A 22679-nucleotide genomic window follows, 5' to 3' on the forward strand; every position below is an offset into this window, starting at 1 on the left:
CTCTTCTGGCGTACAGGACAACGCCACTGCAGAATGGCTATAGCCCTGCGGAACTTCTCATGGGACGACGGTTGCGGACTTCTCTTCCGATTCATCCTTCGCAGTTGGACCCGGTGCTGCCCGACTGGAGAAGGCTTGTGGGGAAAGAGGAGGAGAAGAGGGTGTATAATGCGCAAACTACAACCCGCCATCGGGCAAGGCCGCTGGGTGATGTGTTGCCCGGTGACCAGGTGTGGGTGACAGATATGAAGACCCCAGGTACTGTAGACCAAAAGCATTACTCGCCGAGGTCATTTAAGGTAGACGTGCCCCAAGGGACTGTGCGGAGAAACCGTGTGCATCTGATTCCCTTGCCAGAGCTTGAGTGCAAATCAAACCCTGTGGGTCAGGAGAGTGAGTTAAGTAAGACCGTTGAGGCCTTGCCACCTTGCAATGGCCTTTCCCCGGAAACCCGGGTACATAGTGATGTTGTGAGGACCAGATCAGGAAGAATTATTAACAAGCCGGACCGATTGGATTTGTAGTGAACAGTCTGTAAATAGCAATGTCATTTGTGTTATAGTAATCTGAACATGGCTAAGTGAGCAGTTGTGGCCATGCACCAAGTTCGTAGTGAAGACGAAGAGATTGAATAGATCTGGGTTTTGTAATAAGGGAAAAGGGGCCTTATAGAAAAGGAGATGTGGTGTATTCAATGGACTGAGTTGTTTTGCCTAGCTAATGCTCTTTGGGGGCGGGGAGGTGCATGACGTAAGGACTGTGAGACAGGAAGGATGTTGATTGTATTGTACGCTGGCTTGTCAATAAAGTTTGGAGTTGGTAGCAACAGCACACAGTTGTCCCGCGTCTTCCTTTCTTAAGTAAAAGAACACGACATGGACATTCTGTAAAATCTGGACAGTTGACAGGTTTACTCCATGCACTTTCGTCCCCATCATCAAAGGGACTTTATGAATCAGAAAACTGATAGAATAACAAACTTCGTGTTAGCATGGATGGTGTGAAGAATATGAAGCCTGGCACTCAAACAACATGCCATTAGACAACGCCTTAAATAATGGGGGACAACGAACTAGAACTAGGGACAGATTTTAACTATTGCTCTTATAATGTTTACAGTTGGAAATGTACGTCCGATTCAAACGTGGCAGGAACCTAAAAGCAAAAGGTAGTTTACACTAGGAGCTAAAACACGAATGGGATTGAAGAGATATAGGATATTTAAAAGATGAATGACACTGGGTGGGAATGTGAGTGATGTAGATAAAGTGGGCGTTACTTTGGTGAGCTGTAGTTCTACCCAAATGTTAAACACTGGGATTGTCCCTTTATATTTCCACTACCACTTATGTTTGACAGCAATGACGACAACTTGAAAAGGCGGGTTTTAGAGAGTAGAAGGCTGGGTTTGTTATTGCCTGTAGTGATTTTCAGTAATTTGATTCCTGTTTTGAAAAAAAAAAAAAAGTTGGTAGTTGTACATAGGATTGTAGACGCACCATTTTGAGAGTATAATCTCTTGCAGTTTTTCCCTGAGGAGCCGTTTATTGTTGCGATAGTGTCAAGGTGAGGATATTTTTTTTACGTATTTATGTATATATTAAGTGGCCACAAAGGGCGTAAAAGCATTTGGGGGCATTAGAAATTAAAATAGCAATATGTTGGGTAGTGTATGCTAAAACACCTACTGCGATTACTTTTGAGATTTCAGTGCACAAGACTTCAGACAGTCGTGTTTGTTCAGTGTAAGGTCTCTACATTTCCCTTACAATTTGGAAATTAGGTGTGAACTCAGAAAAAAAATCCTAGCTGTATTTTAGCCATTTTACGGGTGGAACTGGGAGTCTGTTTATCACGCCCACTGTCATCGTTAATGCTAAACTTGCGCACCCAGAGAATTTAAATTAATACACAGTGGTGGTATCACTACTTTTAAAAATGATGGTCTGATAATTATTATTGTCGTTAGTATAGTCGTGAGGTTACAGCTCGCCTTTTTTCGCTGGGTGTGGGCATTTGTTGTTCCGGTTGACCCTGGCTGTCTGAGTCATGCATTAGTAGCGCGCACTCTTCAAAACGAGTTCTTTCTTTTATTACATGTTTCGCCGTATTGACATAATTCTGGGGGAAATGTTTTTGTAGCTGTCGGTAGTTACTATTATTCTTTCACCCCCATCGTCTTTGATAGTGCTTGTAACTGGAGGATAGATTTTGCTTCTGTGTTCTTACTGGCTGTGTAATCCAGACACACCCAGTATGTGTAATCTCCAATGAATATGCCCCCGCCATTGACGTCCAAAGGCACTAGTTTTAATAGTATCACCTACACCAAATGTATAGCAATTTAGTTAAGTTTTTAAAATACCATTTCTGCAATGTCTCCCTGCGAGGGTTGCATTTATTATAATCATTTATTTCGCTGCGATTTGATAGTAAAAGGAAGCCAAACTCTGCAGCATCTCCTTTTTTTTTTTTCGGGCGTGGAATTCACGCCCCCAAACCTCACAGAACTTCCGGGTGTTCGTCTTCACTTTTTTTCCCCCAGTATAACTTTCTTGAGACTGGAGAAGCGATTGATGCTAAGCAGTTAGATGGCCGTAGCTCATATTTCCTTGTGCTTAAAAGTTACTTTTTGACTAGAGTTGCAAGAATTAGCCCATTCTGTGTTTTCACACATTTGAATAGCGTTGTAAGCATTCTGAGTGAATGGTACTGACAAAAGTATCCTCCGTGGCCTTTTGACCCTCTTAGTGGTGCAGCCAGAAATTCATATTTTGCACATGAAAACTCGTGTTTCTGCTCTCAACACCCACCAATAATTAAAAAAAAAAAAAAAACCCTCTTGATTTCAACTGTTGACATTAGGGTTGTCACCTGTCCCACTTTGCGAGGGACAGTCCCTCTTTGGGCAGTTGTGTCCTGACCAAAAATGGCAAATGTCCTGAGACTGTAGAATATAATTATGTCCCATATTTTATGTAATAGTTGCATAAAATAGTTATTTCTGTATCTAAAATACCTAAATGTTACAATAAACAGAATAAGCAACTAAACTGTTGCAAGAATAAGCTTTTATTTAGCCAAAAAAGTAAAGTTATATCCTTTGTACTGACCGTGGATATGTGTCGGCCTGTAAAATCTGATGTTTGTCCCGAAAATGTCCCACTTTGGCCATTTGAAAAGGTGGTAACCCTAGCTGACAAAACATAAAACCATTATTTTTAGAGGTACATTCCCATTGGTAATCATGCTTCGTGTAGCTTTGCAGTAGACATTATTTTAGACAATTCTAAATATAATGGGCTCCTTGAGTTATCAAATTTCAAAGAAATGCTGGGGTAAAAAATGTTCTCATGTGAGTACACTAAATATGGCTAGCTACATCCTTGGACCCTGTATATTTTTGCCCTTGAATTCTTGGAATAAAAGAACCCTTGTATTGTTTTTTAAAATAGTAGTTTCAGCAGTTGCCCAATCTATTAAGTGCTAATGGCTTGTGTATGGTGAAGTTAACAAAAATGTTTGCAGCTAGAATTAAAATTTCAAGTGCAAACTTGCTGTAACTGATTTCAGAGAAAGATGTAAAGAAGTGGGCATGATTTCATTTTGTATATAGTTTTTACAGCCTCATCTTTCATGACATAACGAACATTTATTTGGTACTTTTTTTTTAATATTAAGCTTGTGTACAAAATTAAGGTACTCTTTTTAAACCTACCTTTTCTTTTAAGTTTTTTTTTGTTTTGTTTTTGACATGCGCTATTCTTGGCAAGTGTAGCTAAAGGAAGATGTTTTGCCTTTTTTCTCTTTTCTTTGTTCTCCTCTGTACATATTTTGTACCTTAAGATGCTTTAAAATTGCTTGAGGAAACATTCTTGGTAAGAAACTGGTGCTGCATGCATGTTTTTTGACACAATGTTGGGTGGTAGGCATTTTTAATGAAAACATTATTTATTTATGTAGTTATCTTTGTGAAGTGTTTACTTCCTATTAAGTTTCTTTGTTACACTTAATTTTGATGTAGAGTAAATGGAGCTCTAACTGCAACCAAAATGACTTTAGATTGGTTAGTGGCTCTGTTACTGGAAGAGCTAAGGTGGTGGAATGGGTAGGAGTTGCATTTTGTTAGCTCGATCATTTTGAAAGGAATGGCTGTGACTTCTGTCTGTAATTTGGCACTCCCCCAGTGATGCAGGGAATATCTTGATCACATGATACGTTGCTGTTAAATTTGGCATTAGAGGGCTAGGGCTGAAGTTGACTAACGTTGCGTGGTGATGCATGTGATTTTTGGCAGCTGAACTTTGGTCGTCTCAAAATCTCCTGTACACACAACAATGTATGAGATGATGCTAGACACTTATTTCTCTGTCCCCTTTACAGTCTAGTCTGTCTGTGGCTGAGGAAACTGTAGCCAGTGGGGATAATATCAGGGATACTGAATTTTGGGGCAGTGGGAGTGTAAAGCAACTGATTAGCTGGAAGGTAGGTAGTGAGGGAAGGCAAATGTGTTTCGGATACTGTGTTGAAATGTCATTCTGAATTTTATAGTCAGATTCAATGTCTGTGTTTTAGTAATGTATTAAAGTTTGGGTCTACTTCTATTCGCTGACAGCCCATTTCACTGAAACCCATTTGGTCGACAGCTCATTTCATTGACAAACATTCTAGGTGGGGGGCTGTGCCCCCCCCCCCCCCCCAACTACATATAACAACTCCACAGTCGCACAACAGTGGGGGAGGGGGGCAAATCCCAGGTTTTTGCCTTGAATACTTTTGTCAATGAAATGAGCTGTCGACCAAATGGGTTTCAGTGAAATGGGCTGTCAGCGAATAGAAGTAGACCCATTAAAGTTTATGTTTTAAGTTTAGTTTTAATTAGGTAGTTAGTGACAGAAGTGGAGTATTTGAAGTTGTTTGTATGCAGTAGACTCTATTAACTAACTTTGTCAGAGTTTTGCTATTAAAATGTATTTTTCCTTTAATGAGACAGGAATTATTAGTGGAGATATAAAATGTACTGATTTTTTTTTTTTTTTTTTTTTTTTTTTGGGGTGATCTCCATAACTAAAGATGTAGCATATGAAAAACTGTGTGTGTCTCTAACAGAAGCAATATCTCTCTTCATTATCGCAGGCAGGTTGCAGTTAATGGCAGCAGTTAAGGATAGGAGCTTCATATTGGCATCCACATGATACATATATATTTGCTTATGAGCAAATAAAAAAAAATATTGTAAACTTGTTTTATCCAAACTTTCTGAATAGGCCCAATTGCCATCACTGTCATGCACCCAACCTTCTGTGCAACATTGTCCATGGTTATTCAGCTCCAAGGTGAACACATCTCCACGTGTCTTGTTGTTTAGGAGCTCAGCACTTTGTTTGCAAAGCATTTTTATAAACATGTTTGGAACAATACATATTGCTTAATGAGAACATTGTGCACCTGTTTATGCTTTGCAGTTGTACTACAGCTCTGGGAGTGGGTATAGAAATATGATGCTCAATCGTTTCTAGCCCTGGCTGGTACTTTCAAGCACCAGAAGTCTGTTCTTGAACCTTGTTGTCCTGTAGCTTTTTCAGAAGTTTTGTAGATGCCAAACACTAATGGGAGAGAATAAGACGTGTTTTGAAATCGTCATTTGTTAATGAGGTGCTTTTCAGCAAGGAGTTTTGAGTTGCTGGGGAAGAATAAAAAGTAAGCCTTGATATAGCTGTAATTTTTTTTTTTTTTTTTTTTTTTTAAGATAAATTGCATCTAAATGAGAGGCAATGTGGAGCTTGATAAATTGCTCAATTGTTTACATTTTTAAGCATTATTAAATTGGTACATTTTAAATGGTAACATGAGTTTACCTATATTAATAAAGAAAATAAACCATAGTATCAATTTCCCTATTGCCGTACAGTATACTTATGATTTAACTATTTTCGGTCATTCCAACATTATGCAAATTGTTCAATAGCTGTCTTCCCTTAAAGCTCACTCTCCCTCGTAAACATCATTCTTCATGTAATGTTCTCACAAATTCCATTCATTTCAATGAGCTGTGCTCTTTCCCTTTCTAAGTATCAAACACTATATTATCTTGTGTGTCAGTAAAGATGGGTTTAGGTTTTGATTTCCATTTTCTAGTAATCACTTTTTTGGCAGCCAGTAGCATTAAACATAGTAAGGCATTACCATGTCTAGGAATTCATATCTTGTATCCCAGCTAATAATTTATCATTTCCCTATTTTTTTGTTTCCCTAGTATTTTCCTCAAAAGTACACTGTATAAACTTTTAAAAAATCTGCTGCCCCATTACATTCCCCCAGAAATGTTCAAATTACCTCTGTTATCTGTCATAGGGTCATAGGTTACTAGGCTAATGACCCTAGAGCCCTTACAAGCCTAACCATATTTATTCTGAGTTGCCCCAGTTGGTGGTGGTTAGGTGAGTGAAGTTCGTAGAGGGTAAGGGTCTATAGTAGTTAATACTGACTTCCCTTATCCAGGATGGATATGGACGCCATCCCAGAAGCGAATTTGCAGTCACCCATCCATTCAGCTAGGTTGTGTTTGAAGAGGATCGGGGAAGGGCTCTGTTTCACATAAATTGGAAGCTTTATTGCTGGTTTTATAGTGTGTATTCCCTCCAGTGTGTCACATATTTTAAACACCTCTGAATGTGTTTAATTTTATTTTTCCCATCCAAATTAGTAGAACCCTTCTCCTGTACCAAACTTGATATCTGGACTGCTGTTGTGCAGCTGCCAGGTTCTTCCTTACTTCTTTTCTAGTTGACTTTTCTCTTTCTCCAGATTTCTTCTTTGCTGACATTCAGTAAAGAAAGTGGCAGAAAGAGGTGTGTGTGTGGTGTGTTTTAGAAGGAGGTGACAGAAAAGGAAACTTTTATAAAGAATGTGGGGGTGGGGAGTTCTGAAAATCTGGTAGTAGTGGTAAATTTACTGTGATACTCCTAGCTTAGATAGTAAAATTACATTTAATTCATCAGTGGCAGGTGGCTAAGTGGATGTTAGTGTGTAATAAATGGAACAGATGAAGATGGGGACTGGGACTCTGTATGTCTGGCTGTAAGATCATTAAAATTTGTGGTGGGGGAATTGGATTTTCATATAAAAGTGCTTTCATCTTTGAGTGAGGAAGATTGCATGTAGGAGGAAGGTATGGGGTTACCGATTTGGTGACTGGTACTAGGTTAATAGTAAGTCTGAGCTACTAAAATGCAACTTGTCAAAGCAAAAAGCAGTACTGTCATTTTGTTTGCAGTAGCAAGTCAGCCTAGTATTGTGCACAAAAGGTATAACTTTATACTAAGGATGAAAAGTTTTAGCACTTGGAGCTGGGTGGACATACAGTCTCTTCCCCTTTTTTACACAACTTCTCATGTGGTTATATGTCTTTGTTCCTTGAAGTCTTGATGCTTTAGCCTTAATAGTCATAGTAGTATGCAGTTCAGGAGCAGTTTATGCTTGCTACAGGAAGCATGGTAGTGTAATTTCATCCTTTTTTTTTTTCCCCCGGAGATGAGAAACGCCAAATTATTAACACAAGTTTGTTCCTGCTTTAGCTGGGCAAAGAGGCAGATAATCACAGAAGAACATTTTTTAAGTGAATAAAGTTCTCTTATTTGTATGGCAACACTATACCTGCACTAATTTTATTTTGGTTATTAAACTTTTTTTTTCTGCAAAGCAGTTGTAGCCAGTCCATCAGCAGAAGCTGCAAAAACAAGGTGCACTAAGTAGTGCACAAAAGCAAACTTAAAGCTAGATGCTTGTGTTGCTTCTTAAAATTTATTTTAATCATTATTGATGACTCCCTGATTAGCATTGCAATTTTTTTTTTTTTTTTTTTTTATTGAATCAATCTGTCCTCTCCTACAGTTTCAGTCCTTGGGCTTCTTTTTCTCCCTACAGTATGGTCCCAGTATTGTGTTTGGTACCAAAAACATGCTTGTACTTTTTAAAACTTTTATTCCTTTCATTGGAATAAAGGAAGGGGAAAGCCCACTTACTTTTTGTTTTAAGCTTAACTTCTCACATACTTATAGGTTCATAGGTTCATACTAGGCTATCTGCCCTGGGGCAATTATAAGCCTAGCCCGATTCTGTATGGCTTACGCCACCCCTTGATTTGAGTATACTGTGCCCTTTTTAAGGTTTAGTTTACTGTGCCTCTGTCTAATAGTGACATGGGAGTAATCCCTGGGACAAACCTACGATCCCCCATCCACCTATCGAAATTCTTCTTGAAGAGATTCAGTGAGGTGCTCTGCCTCACATGAACTGGAATTCTATTCCAGAGCAAAGGGAGCTTCTGGGTTATGAACCTGTCCCTCCAGCAAGTTCTATTTATTTCTGTGCTGAGGTTCAAGTCCCTCGAGCGTGTGGCTCTAAGGGATTTAGATTTACTGAGGTGGAGCATGTCCATTTAATTCTGGATTTGACATAGCTTTGTATGTCAGGCATAGATTGCCTCGAAGTAGGCGGTATGCAACTGAGTAGAGCTGGGGTTTTTTTAACCGAGCAGCATATGGCATCTGTTTGAGACCCTTGATCCTCTTGGTGAGATACTTTTGGGGTCTTTCTAATTGCTGCAGGTGTCTGGTAAGGTACATCCCAAAAGGGGCATTGTATTCTATGATGGGCCTGATGAGGGATGAATAAAGGGGCACAATTACCTCTCTTGATCTAGATGTGAAACCCTTCGTGATGAGGTGGGCTATGTAGAAGGTCTTTCTAACCACTTTGGCAATGTGGTTTTCAAAGGAGAGATTGCTATCAACTTGGGTCCACAGGGCCCTAATAACTTTCTCTGTACTTAATGGGTTTCCACCTATGTGGTAATTTGTGGGCACATTGTTTTTGCCAAAGGGTATGACTATACATTTTTTGGCATTTAGCTTTAAACCATGGCACTGGCACCAGTTATCTGTCTCTGGGAGACCTTTTTGAAGGATGTTTGTGTCAGCTGGAGAGTCTATTATGGCGCCCAGTTTGCAGTAGTCTGCGAACTTGGTGAGCCATAGTCCTCCCACGTTTGCCTATACCTCGGAAGTATATACCGAACAAGAGTGGTCCCAGGACAGAACCCTGTGGGATGCCACTTGTGACCGGTTTCGAGTCTGACATGGCTCCAGCAACTCTCACTCTGTGGGTTCTGTCTTTGAGCCAGTTTGCGACCCATCTTGTGACATAGGGGTTTATATTTAAGCTGGATAGCTTATCTATGATGCCCGAGTGGGGTATTGTGTCAAATGCCTTTGCAAGGTCCAGATAGGCTGTGTGGACTACCTTCCCTTCATCTATGGCTTTGGTGACTGTTTCGAAGAAGTCAACCAGGTTCAAAAGGCAGGATCTGCCCTTGACAAAGCTGAACTGGGTAGGATCTAGTGTCTGTAGGTCCCCAATGTCTTTGTTTATGAGCTCCATGATGATCCTCTCCATAGCCTTGCAGACTAAGCTGGTCAGGCTTATGGGGCGATAGTTTCCAGGGTCCGTAGAGGCTCCCCCTTTGTGGAGTGGGACCACTGTTGCTGTATGCCATTCTGTGGGCGCACATCCTGTAGTGAGGCTGAGATTGTATAGCTGTTTTATTTAAGGGATTAGTTCCTCTTGGAATTCATGTAGGACGCAACCTGGGATGCCATGTGGTCCCATGGAAGCAGTGTTTTTTGCTTTGGAGAGGGCAGCCTTCACCTGAGCATCAGAGATGTTTGGGAGGCAGCCCTCTGCCGGGATAGATACTTGCTCTTTTGGGGGGGGGGGAGTTTGCACTGAACCTGTCTGCCAGGATATTGGCGATGTCTGTGGGTTCAGTGTATTTTTTGTCGTTTAGAATCAACTCAGAACAAGTCTGGGAGTTGCATCCCAGGTTCCTAACATAACTGAAAAAAGCCTTATGATTGTCTTTGGTGTCCTGTGCAATTTTTCTCTCGAAGCTGACCTTGGAGGATTTTATGAGAGATCATAATTTTTTGCTAGTACTGATCAGAGATGCCTTCCCTATTAGGGATTTTGCTCTATCATGTAGTAGCTTCCTCCTTCTGTTGTACAGTTTATTTATGGCAGGGGTCCACCAGACTGGATGCCTGCCTTTGGATGATTGGGTCTTGGTTTTGTTTGGGATAGCATGATCCATGCATTCCTGGAGATGTCCGTAGAATGCGTTTATATAGGATTCTGCAGTTTGGGCCGTAGTTTCCACTGGCCCTGGGGCCTTGAAGGATTCCACTTTGGTTTTGAGAAGTGATAAGTTCGCTTTTGAGAAGTTTTTCACTGTGGTTTTCTGGGCTGGGGGTGGGGTCGGGATGTTGACATCAGTGAAATTAATTTATGGGTTGATATTTCTGGTGTGGAGCATAGAGTCCCCATGTTGGTAATGATCAGGTCTAGTATGTTGTCCCCTCTTGTGGGAGTGGTGACTAGTTGTTCCATAGCATTTGAGTTTATAATTTCCAGGAACCTTTGGGCTAAGGTGCTGGGGCTTGAGTAGTGCTCCCAGTCAATGTTTGGGTAGTTGAAGTCGCCCAATATAATGGTGTTCTGAGAGATCTTAATGTTCTCCAATGTTTTCAGGAAATCCGAGTGGGATTCCTGACTTTGAGAGGGTGGTCTGTAGGATGCTATAAACTGAAAAGCAGTCTTGCCCACTGTTAGTTGCACATGGATGGTCTCCGATACTTCATGCAATGCCACTAACCTGGAGGTGTGGATGTCCTTGATAAATATGGAAACTCCCCCTCCTTTTGTGGTTCGGTCCGGGTTTTTGGGCCGAAAAGCATGATATGAGGTATAGCCTGGTAGTGCTGGGGTGCTCTCTGGAGCCTTGAACCAGGTTTCTGTCACTGCACAGATATCTATGTTCTCCATACTGAGGAGAGCTTTGAGTGTGTGCATCTTGAGGTTAAGACTTTTGGCGTTAAGCAGCATTACCCGTAGTTTCTTGTGCTGTCTATGGGGGTGGGTTTGACTTTTGAGCCTTGCCTAAAAAAGGCACTATGGGGGTGGCAAGAGCCTTTGCCAATATCCGAAAGCCCAGTGGTGACAGGTGCAAGCCGTCCCTAGTGATGCAACGTGGCTTGTCGAGCATGTCATCCCAGGCTGACAGACACTGGATCCCCTTTGAATGACACCAAATTTTAGCCAATTGTTAAAATCTATCATTTTGTCTTTGTACTGTGGCAGCATTCTAGGTGAGCGTAAGATGCTGCTCAAGGTCAGGGTCATACCAGCCTGGGCTACATGATCAAAGAGCTCCTCTATGTCTCTCTTCATGTAGTCCAGGGAGGTACGTCTCAGGTCATTCACACCAGCATGTACAATGACGGAGTCATATTTGTATTTACTTTGGAGTGACCAGAGTGCTTGCGTTATGTGGCGGATCCTAGCACCTGACAGGCAGCTCACCGCTAATCTCTTTATTCAGCCTGGTGAGCATCAGTGTGTCTGACAATAGTCACCTATTACAAGAGTATCGGGTGTATTATTCAGCCTTAAGGGCTGTGGCTGCTTGGCACACTGACTTTGTGGGCTATGTGTTGTGCGTGTTTTGTTTTGAGGTAGCGTTTGCTTGGATGTCTGCTTTGGAAGTCTCTGTTGCTTAGGTAGATTTTTATTTAGAGCCTCCAAGTATGTTTTTGTGTATTTGTGTTTGGTTCGCTGATGTGGTGGGACTATGATACTGGAATTGTGTTGTGTGAGGTTACCTTCTCCTCCTGACTGGCTACACCAGTTTTGAGATGAGAGAGCTCAGCCTCCAGTTTGGCTAAATAGTTGCATCTCTCACATATATTTGAACCTGTTTGGAGGAGAGGGTTGTCCGTGTACATGAGACAGTTGTAACATTGCCTCAAAATTCCCAGATTCACCAGCTGGACTGGAGAGGAAACCATTGACTGACCTTTGGACATGCTAGAGTAATATAGGGAAACTGAATTTAAGATGGACCAATAGAGGACAGGGTAATCGTAGAGAGTATAAGAGTAAGTAGTCCTTATGGTTTAATAGTGCTAACTTGTAGGATTACTGAATTGGACCAGTGAAGGGCCTTAGAATGAGAATATGGTGTTTAAATTGAGAGAGCAGTTCTAAGGGAAAAAGTGAAGAGCAGACTTTGTGGAGCCAGGAATAGTTTAAGCCCAATTAGGTGGCACTGCCCACTGTTGCGCTATGCACAAAAACGTGCAAAACCGCGCAAAAGAGGGTTTTAAGAGAGGAAGATGGAGTTTGGAATTGACCCAAAATGGCCAATAAAACTACAGTTTCAAGTCAGCAACCACTCCCACAGGGGCAGGCAGGATGCTCAATGTTTTTCACTGCCACTGATCAACAGAGAGACTTCCCTTTAGCCCAAGCAAAAAATGGCCTCCAAGAAACTTGCAAACAGTTCAAGAACAGCACGCCTGTAACTGAACTTTTTTAAATCTCAGAAAAGTGGGGGAAAACAAGATTTTTTGTTTTTTTCAGAGATAGCAGAGGTTCACAAGTATCAACAAGTTATAACAGTGCAGTAAAAGACCCCACACAAGAGTGCTAGGTCAAAGACAGATAAAATGCAAGTTTTGAGAAAAAAACTATTTTAAAAATAAGTGCAAACAGGAAATTCAGTAAACAGCTCTAGGTTGTGCTCTAAATACAGTTACTAATGCAGAAATCAAGTTTAACAAGCCAGAAAATGCTCAAAATAGGCGGCTATGCAGAAAAACTTAGCAAATAAAAAAGTACTTAATCTCAAAAGTGGCTCCTTTCTTCTCTCAGCGTTTTCTCCTCTTGGTGGGTCCTTCACCAACAGCCAACAAGCCTGAAAAGACGCCAAAACCACGAGGCAACCAGGTTTTAAGAGAGGAAGATGGAGTTTGGAATTGACCCAAAATGGCCAATAAGTCAGAGGAGGAATTTGTCTCTGCCTGCATGACTTGTCGTAGACGCAGTTAAGTATGTAGTTTACCCCCTCAGGTACTGCTGTCCATCTTAGATGGACAGTTAATCCTGCTGATGTCAGGAACACAGCAGCTGATATAAAAAAAAAAAAAAAGTTGCGGAACTGTTTTCCACTGTTTTTATTACCGGGAGGAGAATGTAACACTTTTTTTTTTTTTTTTTTTTTTTTTTTTTTTTTTTTGCAGAATCAAGGCAATTAGATCAGTCAGGGATTTAAAGGCAGTTGTCATCTCTTCTGACAAAGTTACATAAGCAGTAACCCTATTGAAATGCTAAACTAAATGCTGGATGTTTATAATAGTTTGTTAAGATGTAACAAAGATTTCTGTGGCATTTAGAGAAAAGTCAGAAAATGTTTTCTTGTAAAATATCAACACATTTACCATTTTCAAGCCCCCCCCCCCCCCCCCCCCCATACACAGGACAGAACTGCAGAAAGAGAAACAAGTGGAGATCCTGTCAACTAGGTGCAGGCACACTGATAATGGTCATAATTTTTATTTTTTTCCTTTTTTGTGACATCCTCCCAGAGGGGGGTGCATTTCTGGTGCACACAGGTCCATGATGAGGTTCCCACAGACTTTGTCAGCTCTAACGTTGGAGTCCACAAAGGAAATGTGCCCATTAATGGCAACCGTAACGTACAGCTGAATGTATTTTAATGTATGTTTAATATGTGCTCTAGCATTACAATCATTAAAAAAAAAAATCTGAAGTACTTTTATGTTAATGTACACACACAGGCAGTCAGATTTACTTTATTTATTTTTCATTTGTTGACCGGGATAGTCCGACTGGATAAATGTCCATTTTCAGTGGAGGCCCGGGGTGAAAAGCTCCAAAGGTATACATATACAATCATTACAATGTCATGTAGAACAGGAGTAGTAATAACAAAATACAAATATAACACATTTTACGGTCCAGTTAAATTTATGGAAATATACCACCGATTTGCATTTAAACGCAGTACTGTCCCACATATGGTATTCTACATGCTACATACATTCTTATGTACACAAAAGCATATAATCTTACACGCACTCAGGCTTTTGTACACAGTGCATGTACTGTGTATAAATGTATAATGTATGCATACATACACATGGGTATACAGTTTACTATTTGTAATAAAGTTAACGTAGCAGAGTTGAGCTTTGCAAATGTTGCATGTTTTACTTGATCGTTGTCACACACTGAATATGTTGTAGCACATGCACTCTTTGTCTATGTGCAGTGTCTTTGTCAGCATCTTTTTTCTTTGTATTGCTAAGCAAATGTATTACTTGTAATCTTTGCCAATGTAGTTTGAGTCATGGCTGAAACTGGTCCTGGGACCAGTTCACTCTCTGGTTACTGTAGTATAAATAAATATGAAGTAGAAAAAACAGAAGTAATCTGGGAACTAGTAAAGCACATTTTAGTTCTGCATCTTTCATGAGAGAGAAGAAAATTTCCCACTGAAGGCATTGGGAAGTAGCAGGCAAAATTAGGTTGTAGTTCTACTAGTTATGATACAGCAGGGATAATTTACTGCAGTGAGAGTGAGTTCACACCTCAGCATGAGAGTGTGAGGGATGGTCTATCGGTTCTCTTAGAACTACAAAACGATCCCTTTAGAAAAGCCTGCTAGTCATCTACTTTTTCTTTTGCTGGAAGCATCTATATCTGCTATTTATAGCATAGAACCAGCTCTGACGCACATAAATGAGGGTCAGTCAAGGAAACTTAAAGTAGCTCTGTTACAGAAGGTGTGTTAGATGACTGAGCTTCACAATCCTGACATTCTGTCTTAATGGCATGAGAACACCACTTCCTTATGTCTAGCATGACACTCTAAAGAGGACTTAATGTATTCTGGGAAGGAGGAATGGAAGTAAGAAAACTAGGTCACATTACCAAGACTAGCCCTATCCTCTGCCATTTTGAGTGAAATGCAGTAAAGTTATAAAAGAAGCACTTGGAGTGATATTTAAGGCATTAAAATAGCTCAGAAAACAAAAGTACAGTGGGGGAAAAAAGGTTCGAGTTCTAAGGTGGCATTTTCCTTTATCATTCCCTGCTACATTTCTTTTTTTAATGCGCTCTGTACCATGGTAATTGCACAATGAGGAAAAGTTTTTGTGCAGAAAGCAATATCAATATTATTTTATTATTGGTTCCTGGTTGATGTAGGCACAATTGGCTTTTGTTATAATGTGCATTTATACATTTTTAATTTTCAAGTCCTGTGGTTTTGTACAGAGAAGCTGTAGTCCTTATCGGTATTGGTGATTAGTTTTTAAGTTTTTTTTTTTTTGTGTGTGTGACATCCTTTTCATGTGGATACTATGAATTTTGGTAACTCTTGTAATGCCATTCTAATTTTTATACTTTTATTTTCAGTGAGTATTGAGTGAAAGTTTGCAAGAATTGGGCATCTGTAAACAGATCCTGCAGTGCATTTTAGGCTAGTTCATTTTAGTTGCATCTGAAATACTGTTAATTTTACTGCTACTTTTTTACTTGTGTGCTTATCCACAAGCATTATCCTAAAGTAATTTTATGTAAAGATGCCCCAATTGCTGCAGACAATCCTAGAAATTACTGTAACTGTCTACTGTATTTTTCTGTTTGTTTCAGTGCCATGCAATGGTATATTAATACCAAGAATGCTTAAACCCTTTGAGTAGATGTTTGAATAGTTTATTTGTATTTGTTTATCGTGTCAGTACACTGCTCTCCTTGGACCATTTGCAGGCACATCCTAGGTGAATAGGATCACATAAATAATGAGCAAAACATATTTGCTGATGCAAGGATATGCCAAGAAATCATTATTTATATATTTACATGTATAAGAATATTCTACAGCATTTTAGTTCAAGAAGTTTACGATGTGAGAACATGGATGGAAAATGGAATTATGCTTAGCAGAGCTTTATGGATAAGATGTAGCATAAGCCATCTCAGTCACTTATAGCTACAGGGATAGCGGCATATCATTTTATATAGAGAAGTATGAAGACATTAGAAAAGGCAAGTGAAAATAGTTGCAAGAAAGGATTCCATGGAGAGAAGACCTAGAAAAGTTGAGACATTCTGAGGGAAGAGGAGCAGAAATGAGAAATGCGAGGGAGATGCAGAGATGAGGGAAGTAGGATGAATGAGAAGCCATAAGCAAGGGGATGACAAGATAATGTAAGGAAGGATGAAAGAGATAAAGGGGTGTTGAGAAAGCTGCAAGGTTTATGTAATGTGACCCAAGTGAGTACAGCTGCACTTTGCTTAGGTGAAGAGGTCTTCCTTGTGCTGTTGGGGGAGAGGTGTTCCTTGTGGACGTCTTGGATTGAGAGAGGAATGGAGTCCCATAGTTTTAGGTGCTAGAGTGGAGAATGTAGGTCAGTACAGTAAAGCTTGCTTTTTGGAGGTGGTAAGGTGGGTTGAAATGAGATACTCCTTAGAATGTATATTGGGGGTTTAGTTTGAGTGAGGGGGAGGATGTCTAAGGTGAGAGGGTTTTGTGAATTGGTGATCCTTGTAGAAGCCGGCTCTCCAATGTACTGGGAACCATTTAGCTTTGACAAGAGTTAAGCAGCAGTCTTCATTGTTGGGGGAGTTGCTAATAAATCTGCAGATTTTACTGGATATGGTTTGTAAGGTGGTGGCATTTCTCTGAGGCAGCAGTTATAATGGGTAGTCCACATTTGCGTTGAGGTTAGAGTATTGTTTTCCTATGGCAGTTTTGGCTGACTAGGACAGAAGTGATGGCTTGTTTGCCCTGAACAATAGTACGTTGAACTTTTTTACTTGTTTTGAATGTAGAGTTGCAAGCTTAAGAGACTGGTCTAGCCAAGTACCAAGGTTGAATCTTTACTACACTAAGAAAAAAAAAGTGGGTGCATTGGCTACTTCTATTTGAAACCAACCAGCATTGCTTTTGTTTTTCAGGGATTGAGTGCAAGTTTCTGGCCTATTAACCACTGGTTGAGAATTTGGAGGTCATCTTGTTGAGTTTGTGTAATAGTGGGAATAGTGGGATTTGTTTGACTTGTAGATGACCATGCCATCTACATAAAGAATTAGAAGCATCTGAAGATGATCATATTGGAGTTTGCTGTTTTAAATATGAAAACAGAGGGGCTAACGTGTAACCATGGGGACTCCTTTTAAAAGAGGAGCGGTTTCAGAAGTGGTGGTGCATACTTTCACCTTGAAGGATCTTATGGTGAGGAAGTCTGCAAACCAAGGTTTTGCATTGTCAGTAATGCCTACTTCAGTTATTTGTCATATAGTAAGTTATGGCCAATTAGATAAAAGGGCTTTTGTGAAGTCAAAGATGGTTCCGATATGGAGAACAGCAATAGTCAGTCAAGCTTATTCCAAAACTACCCAAGCAATACCATCCTCTCTCAATACTGACTGACTATTGCTGTTCTCCATATCTGAAGCATAATCTTATTAGTTAAGCAGAGGTTGTACATGTACGTGAGAGGGTGAGAGATAAAGTCCTTACGAAGTTGAGTGAACCAGGGTGCTAGGTTATCGGAGCCTGGGGGATTATATATTTGTATTTACTCCAATTGTATTTCAGTCTCTTTGATTCTTATCTTTTTGAGGTGGAATGTAAAGGGGTGTAGGGGGTGGCAGGTAAATGGCATCTGTGTGGTAGGCTGATTAACTCGTTGAGGAAGATTGTGCATGTGAGTTTCAATGTGGTGGTGGTTGAGGGACTCAGGGGAGTGGAGTTATGTTTTTTCAACCAGTACACAGGTTGATTTCTTTCCAAAATCTTGCAGATGTGGTTAAAAGTAAGATTTTGTTTTGTGTCTCTGGATGGATTGTTTAGCTAGGTTGGATAGTGAGGCATGTTAGGCTTGAGTATCTGTGGGAGGGGATTTTTTTATACAGTTGTGCCAAGCTTCAACACATAATTTTGAGGAGGGTGTTCATTAGATACCCAGTCACATTTTATGAGGTTGAAGTAGCCTTTGTGCTAAGGGAATTTGTTTTGCAAGTGCGGTAGGTTTATTTTTTATTTTTTTAGATTAGTGATATTCTGAATGGTTTTGAGTCTGAAGGTGATATGTTTTAGATTTGTTGTATTTTAACACTGGATAATGTGCTTGGAAAGTTATAGGACAGTAACTAAATGAGGGTATATGTATAGTGAGGTTAGATATCACTGTAGGATTATTAGTTATTACAAGATCTAGTAAGGTGTGCCTCTTGGATTGGGTAAGACTGAAGCTGGACGGGAGTTCTGACATACCAATGGCTTTAAGTCTCTGAGAATGCCTAGGCTAGAATGTTTGGGAGCTTTGATATATATTTGATGGATGAGGGTATTTAATAGTAACCACAATTCTGCTCAAACATTTTCTCTCAAACTGTTGAATATCTAAAAAACACTCTATGTAATTACCAGTGTCATACTGTTCAGAATTAAAGTATGTCATAGAATATATTTGCAAACCTGTAGTTTCTCTACCTCATAATTTCAATCTCTGCCTCCTTTCTCTTCCTAAAGTCAGAAGTCCATTAACACCTAATGATTTCTAATTGTCAACACTTGTCCTCTGACCAAAATATTAGAAAACAACTTTACCAACTAAGCTGTTGATCACTGAGGATCTTCAGAAGCCTAGCCATACATTCCCATGAAGTTTTTTAGTCCTTGTAATTTTAAATGTGGATAACCAGAGCCAAGTAAGACCTTTTTTAAATGTTTATTCCTGCCCGGAAGGAACAAGAATGGTAAACCTGGAGTGAATTTGTGCTTTCCCATTCATCCAAATTACATTTAGAGTGAGGAGTATTTTTGCTTCATGTCGTAGAAAAATGGTGCCCATCTTGCCCCTCTAACGCACTAAGTTTCTGTTGCAGAAGAGATTAAGGTCTCTAGCGCAGGTGTTTAGTCCACAGCTGGACTTGGGATATGCAATACAACAGAGAGGGTGGGATCTGTTGAGGCTCTGTAGATGAAGCCGAGATCCTTCCTCTGCAGTGTATGATATTGAGAAGAGGGACAAGACTCGGCTGCCAGTGTAGTTTTTATGATTTCAGTCCTTGCTTTCCTTGGTGAGAAAGCATTGTGCTCTTAAAGTTGTTTGTTTGGACAGGTGTATTACTGAAGGGGGGTATTATACTCAATCACCTAATAAAAGGTGAGTACACTGAAATGATTACATCTGTGGACCTAGACACCATATATATATATATTTTTTTTTTTTTTTGTGTGCCCTTTATGGGTCGCCACAGCGGATCATCTGTTTCCATTTCTTCCTGTCCTCTGCATCTTGCTGTGTCACACTAACCACCTGCATGTCTTCTCTCACCACATCCATAAACCCTATCTCTGGTCTTCCTCTTACCTGGTAGCTCCATCCTTGGCATCCTTTTCCCAATATACCCCGCATCCCTCCTCAGCACATGTCCAAACCAGTGCAATCTTGCCTCTCTGGCTTTGTCTCCAAACTGTCCAACCTGTGCTGACCTTGTAATATACTTATTCATAATCTTGTCCACCCTCGACACACCCAGTGAAAATCTTAACATCTTTAACTTTGTCACACCCAGCTGTGCCGGCCGCCTTTTTGTCAATGCCACTGTCTCAAACCCATATAACATAGCTGGTCTCCCTACCCTCTTGTAGACCTTCCCTTTCACTTTTACTGGTACTTGTCTGTCACAAGTCACTTCTGACACTCTCTTCTTCACCTCTCTTCCACACTCCCCATTACTCTGGACTGTTCCCAAGTATTTAAACTCTTCCACCTTCACCAACTCTACTCCTTGCATCCCCACCATTCCTCTAGCCTCCCTCTCATTCACACACACATTCTGTCTTGGTCCTGCTGACCTTCATTCCGGTCCTCTCCAGAGCATATCTCCACCTCTCCAGGGTCTCCTCAACCTGTTTCCTAATCTCACTACAGATCAGTGTCATCTGCAAACATCATAGACCATGGGGACTCTTGTCTGATCTCGTCTGTCAACCTGTCCATCACTATTGCAAATAAGAAAGGTCTCTGAGCTGATCCTTGATGTAATCCCACCTCCCCCTTAAATGCATCAGTCACTCCCACCGCAGACCTAACCGTTGTTACCCTTGTACATATTCTGTACCACTCTTCTGCCACTCCTGACTTCCTCATACAAACAAAACAACGTTTCTCTAGGTACCCTGTCATATTCTGTCTCCCAAGTCCACAAAGACACTGCAACTCCTTCTGACTGTCTCTGTACTTCTCCAACACTCTCGGAGCAAAAGTCACATCTGTAGTGCTCTTTCCTAGCATGAAACCATACTGCTGATCACCAATCACCTCCCTTCTTAGCCTATCTTTCACTACTCTTTCCTATAACTTCATGCTGTAACTTGAGTTTTATCCCTCTGTAGTTACTACAGCTCTGCACTTCACCCTTATTCTTAATCTTGCTTACCAATTACTATTGTTGTTACTTACTATTATGCTGTGCAAGTAAAAAGGACTTTGGGGAAAAAACATGTACCCGTGAATTACCACATAGGTGGCAGTACACTAAATACCAAAAGTGTGATGAGACTTGGGGACACAAGTGGACAGTGGTATCACTTTCGATAACCACATCACCACAACAGTCAGGAAATCCTTCCATGTGGCACACCTCATCACTAAGGGCTTTTCATCCAGAAAAAAGGAGGTCATTGTCCCACTGTACTTATCCTTCATTAGACTCATTATAGAATACAATGCCCCATTTTGGTATGTACCTCTCAGGACATCTGCAACAACTGGAAAGGCCGCAGAAATACCTCACTAAAAGTCACAGGCCTAAAGCAGATGTCCTATGCTGACTACCTTAAACTCCAGCTATACTCTGTCACATATCGTCTACTCGGAGGCGATCTCTGCTTAACATACAAGGCCATGTCAAACCCAGAGCTGTTGGACATGCTACACTTGAAGAGATCCCAATCCCTCAGAGCCACACGCTCTAGGGATCTAAACCTGGTAATCGCAATAATCCAAAACATGCTGGGAGGGATAAGTTCCTGACCCAGAGACTCCCCAGACTCTGAAATAGACTGCCCATACATGTCAAGCAGACCGCCTCTTTGGCCCTCTTCAAAAGGAACCTTGACGATTGGATGGGAGAAAGGAAATTCACCCCAGGGATCACGTCAGTCAGTCCAGGGAAGTAAATAGTGTGGGAAGAAATAGCCAGGGAATTGTTATGGCTAGGCTTGTATAGATCCTAGGGCCAATAGGTTCATAGGCTGGTACTAGGCTATGTTTTTTTTTTTTTTTTTTTTTTTTATGAATGTAATTTCATTTTTTTAGCACTGGAGCTTTTTCCCTCGGGTCTCCACTGAAAGTGGGCTATTGGCTCAGTTGGACTAACCCGGTTAACAAATGTCAAATATTTATATTTTACAGCAGTTTAAATGTCAATATAGGTAGGTACAGCTATTTATGTTCTCGCATAGTTTTAATTTATTCTCAATTTACCTACTTGCTTTTCATCTCCTAGATTCATAGGTAGGTACTGGGCTATCTGCCTGAAGGCATATATTAGCTCAGCCTCGTTGTGCAGTATTCACCGCCCCTTTGGTTAGTTCCCTAGACCCTTGATCTAGCAGCTAGTACCCTTGGCCCCTATCTAGTAGAGCTGTTGGTATGATCCCTGGTGTGAACTTTGTTACCCATCCACTCGTCAAGGTTCTTTTTGAAGAGTGATGGCGAGGGGCTCTGTCTTATGTAGATCGGGACCTTGTTCCATAGCAAAGGAAGTCTTTGCGAAGGGGATCTATCCCTCCAGCATGTTCTATTCATTGTTGTGCTGAGGTTTATATCCCTAGAGCGTGTAGCTCAAGTGGATTTGGTTTTGCTAAAATGGAGCATGTTCAACGGTTCTGGGTAAGAAGGTGGTATGCAACAGAGAAAAGCCTTAGTTTTTTCAATGGTGCTGCATAGGGCAACTGTTTGAGGCCAGTAATCCTCTTAGTGAGGTACCTCTGGTCTCTTCAGCTGCTGGAGATGCCTAGCCAGGTACATACCAATTGGTGCATTGTACTCAATGGGTCTGATGAGGGAAGAGTAGAGGAGCACCATTACATCCTTAGATCTTGATGCGAACCCTTTCGTGATCAGATGGGTCACATAGAAGGATTTTCTAACCACCTTGGCAACATAGTCAGATTTCCTTTGATAACCATCTACTTGGGTCCCTAGATCCCTTATTACTACTTCAGATTTCAGGGGGTTACCTCCTATGTGGTAGTTCGTGGGTACTCTGTGTCTTCCAAAGGGGATTACTACGCATTTTTTAGCATTTAGCTTGAGACCATGGTTTTGACACCATGCATCAGTCTCATTAAAGCCCTTCTGGAGGATATCCATGTCTGCCGGAGACACACTTGTAGTACCCAGTTTGCAGTCGTCTGTAGACTTGGTCAGCCACAGCCCTTCAGTGTTTCTCTGTACTTCAGAGAAGTATATGCCAAACAGGAGGGGCCCCAGGACCGAGCCCTGAGGCACACCATTCGTTACTGATCTGGATTCGGACATAGATCCCACTACTCTTACTTTGTGGGATCTGTGAGAGCCAGTTTGCGATCCATCTTGTGACGTAAGGGTTTATGCTCAGGTTGGTGAGTTTATCAATAATACCTGAATGGGGAATGGTGTCAAATGCTTTAGCAAGGTCAAGGTAAGCCGTGTGTACCTCCTTTCCCTTATCTATAGCCTGAGTAACTGTCTCAA

At 40.9% G+C, this 22679-nt stretch overlaps 1 protein-coding gene across 1 annotated transcript in view; it reads left to right on the forward strand.

Annotated features, from left to right (window-relative positions):
• The first annotated feature begins 1339 nt into the window (after window positions 1-1339).
• Window positions 1340-22679, forward strand: part of ANXA7 (annexin A7) — a 1208209-nt gene continuing 1186869 nt past the window's right edge. Inside the window, exon 1 of the mRNA XM_044056080.1 lies at window positions 1340-1566. The gene's annotated coding sequence lies outside the window, so the exon portion shown is untranslated. The remainder of the gene's footprint in view (window positions 1567-22679) is intronic.

This window comes from Protopterus annectens, chromosome 14.part0, assembly GCF_019279795.1.
Source record: "Protopterus annectens isolate FY-2018-M chromosome 14.part0, PAN1.0, whole genome shotgun sequence".
Classification (NCBI taxonomy): Eukaryota; Metazoa; Chordata; order Ceratodontiformes; family Protopteridae; genus Protopterus; species Protopterus annectens.